This window comes from the organism of the source record quoted next, unplaced genomic scaffold (assembly GCF_019419815.1).
Source record: "Pyrus x bretschneideri cultivar Hongxiangsu unplaced genomic scaffold, Pyrus_bretschneideri_v1 Contig288, whole genome shotgun sequence".
NCBI classification, from domain to species: domain Eukaryota; kingdom Viridiplantae; phylum Streptophyta; class Magnoliopsida; order Rosales; family Rosaceae; genus Pyrus; species Pyrus x bretschneideri.
In genome coordinates, this window is record NW_025999599.1 from 22,471 (window position 1) to 29,960 (window position 7,490).

The window sequence follows — 7,490 nt, forward strand, 5'->3', positions numbered from 1 at the left end:
ATTGATCCTTATCTTTAATTCCTTGCCAAGGGCAAGTGAGCTGTGGGCAGTCGTATTCAGCTGCTAAAACCTTGAAGGGTGTGAGCTGCGCGTGGGAGCATCTGAGAAACCTACCCATTTGTTGAGGGCAATCTTGTCGTCTTCAAATAAAAGTCAACGTGTCGCCTCTAGAATTTTTGGGATTATTTTAGGCTCCACGACCACATCCACATCAATGGCGTGTTTACGTAACCGTAATGAAAATAGGAGGAATTGAATTGAGGATGAGTTGGAATGAGGAGAAGTCAGAATCGGATTCATATTGAAGCTGTTTACTTAAATGTTCTGAAATTGGAATAGAAATGACACTAATTCCATAAAGCTGTTTACTAATTCAGCAGAATCGGAATATAAACCAGTATGATTACTATGATGCCCTTGTCCCAAATCAAATATTTTACCCAAATCAAATATTTTATATACTTTCTTATTAATAAAATCTTATATAGTATATAATAGTAAGAAAAAAATTAAATTGTTTTTTTTTATTTCATAGACACACTAAAATGCTTTTGTTTATTTTATTTTATTTTTTATAAATTTAAGTATTTACTTTAATATTAAAATTTTCTCGCTCAAGTTGTAGTTTCTTCTCTTCGGCATATGCATGGAGTTATGCATAATGTGAATGAGCATGGAAATAAAAAAAGTAAGGAGTTATGTATAATTAAACTAGGGTTAATGGGTTTATAAAGGATAGTCTTGGAAATAAAAAAAGTAAGGAGTTATGTATAATTAAACTAGGGTTAATGGGTTTAAAGGGAATAAAAGTGTCATTCTGATTGCCCAAGCAATTAGGAATTGGATTACCATCTACATCTAAGGAATCCAATTCCACCAATATAAGGAATTGAATTCCAAAATTGTCGTGGGCCCCACTGCTTTTTTGATTCCTCAATGTTTAGTAAGCACCGGAGTACTTCGTAATCAGAATTCAATTCCGATTATAGATACGTAAACACGCCCCAAAGGTAATCTAGAAGCTTGATTGAAGTTCTCCATGATAATGTTAATTTTAAGGGAGATTCTGACTTCGAATTGGATGGTCCAATTTCATGAATGAGTATCCTCTTTGTGGGACCAAGATTGTCCGCCCTCCCATTTTCCATCCCTCCTATTTTTCTAGCCATTGATTTCATGTTGAGTTAATTTAATGCTCCAGATTTTGCCACCTCACACATTTTCACTCTCCTTTCTTCCTCTTCGCTTCTGCTGTTGCATTCATAGACCAAGAAACATTTTCAGCTGCACAACATCCTCCTCCAAGAATGCCATTGAATTACAATTGACGGCTTATCTTCGTTTTGTGCCTGAATGCACCATACACATGATCCAGAACATAATGGAGCATTCCCAGATTCACAGTCACTATTTTACAGAGAAACCCATGAATTCAAACACCAAAATTTTTACAAAGGATGGTTTTTTTGATCAATTAAAAAAAAAAAAAACCAAATGGGATTATATGCAAATTTTCAGAAACAGAGAAGAACCCAAAATCCAGAGTGTTGAAAAAAAATTAGAATTTATAATTTAATCATCTGAAAGTCGCAATTTGGGGATGAGCAGATTAGAAGAACTAAAAAAAATTTGAAATAAACACTTGGGAACCATGGTGATTGTGAATCGAGAGGCGTAGGACGTAAAGAAATCAATGGGAGATTGAGAAGAACAAATCCATGAGACAAAAGGAGATGAGAGGAGAAAGGGTGGTGAGAGAGCCGAGGAGATCCATAATGGGAAGGCGAAAAGGAAGAGGGGGAAGAGAGAGAGAACAAATGAAACCAAAACAAAACAAAAACTGTGGGCTGAGAGTAAAAATGTTTCTTGGTCTATGAATGCAGAAGTAGAAGCGAAGAGGAAGGAAGGAGAGTGAAAATGTGTGAGGTGGTAAAATTTGGAGCATTAAATTAACTTAACATGAAATCAATGGTTAGAAAAATATGAGGGGATGGAAGGGATGAAAAATGGGAGGGCAGATAATCTTGGTCCCTCTTTGTGAGGATCTCAGGGATCCTCCAATCACGTATGTTCATCGTACATTGTGCGGTCAGAAATCATTGTAAATTTTTTATTTAAAATTGAATATAAACAATACTTGACGAAAACTGATCACATGACGTACAATGTGTTGAAAAATATTAGTATTTATGGTTATTTGATTATTTAAGTTTACTTGTTAGTTTAGTATATGGGCTTCGCCCTTTAGAATTAGGTTTCTAGATTTTGCTCTTTTTAAATATAGCTTATAGTTTAGCATAAAGTTATGTTAGTCAAGATGCAACCTCTAGAGATTTTGTAGTTGTTTAATAATATTTTTATTATTTTGTAGTCTTGTTTGTACACTCTTATATTCAACTTGGTATCAGAGCATATAATCCTTTGAGATTTAATCATTGATATCATTTTGTCCTCTTGTCCATTTGCTTTCTTTTTCGTTTGAGCTGTGGCTTTATATTGTTGAGTTGTAGTCACAGAGGAAAAAAAAAAAATCTGTAGAAAAACTAAGGCTGAAGCTGAGCCGCTGGACCCGTACCGCGCCAGAGCCACGCTAAAGCCGAGCCACGTCGCATCTTCAACCTGGACCATCTATACCAGTCTGTTGCGCGCCTCACCATCCACCCACGCTGCCGCAGCAACTAGAAACCGAGAACACGACCTCCTGCAACCGGCCACCGCAAACCTGTCGTCCCTCTGTTTCAAAAATCCGATCGAGGGCTAGATCCGACTCGCATTCCGCTGCTGCTTCAGACCGTGTCACACCTGATCCGTCGCCATCCTTGCTGCACCGCCTCTGTCCCGCATCACTGCAATCAGTTCTCGCCGCCGCTGTCCACCACCACCCGTTGCCAGACCCGCCTGGACAATCCGCACCTGACCCATCTCTGTCAAGCCGTACCAGATCCTCTTGCACCACTGTATCCACTGTATGCACACCTCCGTTGAACCACTGCACTCGCAATTGTATTGTTTATTCTGGAGAAAACCACTGCCCAGAAAGAAAGGTTTAAGGGAAGGAGAAAAGAAAACCGACGAAAAGAAAAGAAAAAAAGGAGAAAAAAAATAAAAGAAAAATCTTTTCGGCTGTTTGTTTTAGGTCCACACGAGCAAAGGAAAAAAATGGTTAAGTTTGTTTTAGGCCACACAAGTTGTTGGCTTTGTTTTGAAGTTTGGGTGTCTGCCGTTGCCGTTCGCAATGAATACTCGAGGGCTTGGAGTGTTGACCATCCGAGTGATAGTTGCCATAAGTTTTTAACGTTGTTTGTTTGTTGGTACATTTGAGATATGAAAATTTCGTCCGTTTTGTGGTGAAGAGCATTCATGTACTTTCTTTTTATACTCTCAACATTAGCATTTAAGAATCGGAATCACTTTGCAAGTCAAGTCAAGTTCGCTAGTTCATCACTTCACAAATCAAGTCAAGTTCGTCAGTTCGGTGGTTAAGTCAAGTTAAATCAAGTTTGCATGCCTCCCAGTCTGCTTAACGGAGCCAGTCTGTATTTGCTTGTTTGCAAATCCATGTTGTATACCGCCATCAACTTAGCGTGGTGTTGAAAAATATTAGTATTTATGGTTATATTATTATTTGAGTTTGCTTGTTAGTTTAGTATATGAGTTTAGCCCATTTGAATTAGAATTTCTAGATTTTGCTATATAAATATAGCTTATAGTTTAACATAAAGTTAAGTTAGTCAAGATGTAACCTCTTGCGGTTTTGTAACCGTTTAATAATATTCTTATTATTTTATAGTCTTGTTTGCGCACTCTAACATTTAACTCGATGAACGAACGTGCTTTGAGGATCCCCGAGATCATCACAATGAAGATCCTGAGAGGATTCCCATTCCAATTTCACAACTGTTATGATATCCCATGTGGACATGCACATCCCATCAGCTTCACTTCCAATGACATGGTGCCACGTGTGAACAAAGAGTTGCGTTCACATGTGAGCCGTAACAATGGAATGGGGGAAGCCGGTGGGGCCTACTTCAATAAGTTTTGGGTTTGGTTTGAGCTGGCCTCTGAGGATCTGAGCAGACATCTCCTTCACCAGCAAAAAGGCCAAAAATAACGCGGGAGATAGCTGAGGTCATTAATTGACACTGTATTCTCCAAAGAGATAGATGGACCACTTCCTCACCACCAATGCCCAAAAGTAGGGGCCCACCGAATTATCAATTTTTCATGCCGTTGGATTGGATTAATAGTATGGAATTTTACTACAAGTCGTATGAAAGTTTCACACTAAAGATGGGTGTGAATGTAGTGTTTCGTGCTATACATATTGTGGATGCAAATTTCCGCCTTCTCTTCTTAGACAAAATTGCACCTATAAAACAAATCACACCTTTGGTCAAGGCCAAAAAGCCTCACGCGCCCACGATAATTTTGGTGGGGGGGGGGGGCGGCTTTGGCTGAAGAACCTCTAATGCCAAAGTTAGAATTTTGAGGGAAGAGTGTTTGGAGAATTTTGTAGAGTTTTGCAAGAGACTTGGAAGTAGTTTTTTGAGAGAATGGAGAGCTATTTATAGGGATATGACCGGCCCAATTAGGAGAATAGGGACCGGCCATTTGTGGTGTTTTTTGGGTGTAATTTGTAGTTAATTAGCCATTAATAGTTTAATTAGGTAATATATCCATTAATTGACTAATTAACATAATTTAAAATAAATGTTCTGGGGGTTATGGAATAATTACCTTGTGGAGAATATAGGATGAGTGACACACCCCGACCGAAATCAAGGCGTGCTGGCCATCACGTGAGGATGACGTAGCCATGTGCACAGTGCGGAAGCAAATATAAAAATATAATAATAAAAGTACGAATAAATAAAAACCAAACTACTAAACAAAGTAGTTAACATACAAGTGCAAGTGTAAGGGTAAAAAACAATATTCAGAGCATAGAAAGCCTAGTGCAGTCCATAGGAACAAACACTAACTAAACACACCCAGAAGTGGTCCTACACTGGTGATAATCTGTCAGATATGCTGTGAATTCCTTGTAAGCCACCAAAAGAGCAATCCAAACTAGAACCTGGAGGGGCGCAAAACTGAAAGTGTGAGTAGGCAAAAACAAAGCTTTTTAAAATCATTTCATTAACAAAAGTTCTAACCCCTCGTTGTAAAACCTGTATAGTTTCCCAGAAAATAGAATATACACATATATCGAAAACATGCTCAGAAATATGCTATGTCGATTGCCTCCACATAAAATGTAAGTAACCTAGGTGATGTCAAACAATGCAAGTAACATGTCAGCCGGAATCACCTAATGTGACCTGTACGGCTAAATATAGAGCTCAAATCCCCAACTCACTAACTATACCTGCACACGAGTCGGAACCACCTAAAGTGGTATGTATGACAGGACTGCGTATAAATAAATACGCTCAAGTGCTACGATTATGTGAAGACTGGGCGAAGAATCGCTGGTCACCTACGAGTCGGAACCACCTATAGTGGTCTGTACGATAGGACTGTGCACTTAACTTGGATCCAAGATGAGCGTGTGGTGCGAGAAGTGAACATCACGTGAAGGACTGTGCCCTACTCTGGGTGGGAGCACTAACACCGGGGTGCAAGTTATGAGCTCTCTATGCATCTCACATAATCACTAATTCACAATCATAACCATAAACTGACCTGACACTTACCTATGCATCCGCAACACCACACATACATATATGCAACTACTAATGCATAAATAAATAGGCAAACGCTATGCATGGTATTTAAAATATATAAACATTCCATTTCATTTTCTGGAAAAAACCACAAGTATATAAGTATATACGGAAAACCAAAAGCCCACTCACTGATAGGTGGAAGGGTCGTAACCCCTTTGTCTCGATTGACTGCGCTCGTCCTCGGGATAGGTCTCACCCATATGTGAAACAACTATAAAAATGTCAATTTAAAGCACATAACCAAAATTAGGTAATAACTTCTCATACAATGCTCAAATGGGGTGTATGAATACACCAATGTGATCTACTCAATCTCATGAACGTTCCCATATTTTTAAAATAATTTTTCGATGCTTCATGCGCCGCCACGCACCGGTGAGGGCACGGCCCTACGTGCCTGTCACATCGCCTAGGGAGTGATCCTTATATGTATATTCCCATCTCTACCTAGCACGAGGCCTTTTGGGAGCTCACTGGCTTTGGGTTCCGTAAGAACTCCGAAGTTAAGCGAGTAGCGCGTGAAAGCATTCTCAGGATGGATGACTTATAGGGAAGTTCTCGTGTGCATTCCCAAAAACAAAACTGTGAGGGCGTGGTCGGCGCCCAAAGCGGACAATATCGTGCTACGGTGGAATCGGGCCCAGGAAGTGGTCCCCCCCCCCCGGATCAGGACGTGACAATTTGGTATCAGAGCCTAACCTTGGCGGTGGTGTGTTAACGAGGACCGTCGAGCTCCTAAGGGGGGTGGATTGTGACATCCCACATCGCCCAGGGAGTGATCCTTATATGCATATTCCCATCTCTACCTAGCACGAGGCATTTTGGGAGCTCACTGGCTTGGGGTTCCGTGGAACTCCAAAGTTAAGCGAGTAGTGCGCGAGAGCATTCCCAGGATGAGTGACCTATCAGGAAGTTCTAGTGTGAGTTCCTAAAAACAAAACTGTGAGGGCGTGGTCAGGGCCCAAAGCTGACAATATCGTGTTATGGTGGAGTTGGGCTCGGGAAGTGGTCCCCCCAGGTCGGGATGTGACAATTTGGTATCAGAGCCTAACCCTGGCCATGGTGTGCTGACGAGGACGTCGGGCTCCTAAGGGGGGTGGATTGTGACATCCATATCACCCAGGGAGTGATCCTTATATGCAAATTCCCATCTCTACCTGGCACGAGGCCTTTTGGGAGCTCACTGGCTTCGGATTCCGTACGAACTCCAAAGTTAAACGAGTAGCGCACGAAAGCATTCCCAGGATGGGTGACCCATCGGGAAGTTCTCGTGTGAGTCCCCAAAAACAAAACTGTGAGGGCGTGGTCAGGGCCCAAAGTGGACAATACCATGCTATGGTAGAGTCGGGCCCGGGAAGTGGTCCCCCCCGGGTCGGGATGTGACAATGAGGGTGGATGAAATAGTTTTGAATTTGTTACCTATTTTGGGCACTTTTGACTTGGTTGAGGGATGATTGCCCGCTGCTCAAGCGTAGAAATCCCAGTATGCCTCAAGGGTATTTTTGTCCTCTTCTATCCAAAAATCCACGTGTCGCCTTGTGATTATTTTTGGCTCCACAAATGCCCCCACACCTACTGGGCTACTCGTAGAAAAGGGCAACATGTGTAGAGATTTTCTTGCTTTAGGAAACTTTGGACTGCTTCCGATTTTGATGTAGATTCCCTCTTTAATAGGAAATTAGATCCTTCTAGGAAAGGGAAACAAATTTCTCTCAAAGCCTATTTAAGTCCACCTTAAGTGGGTTATTAAATCAACTT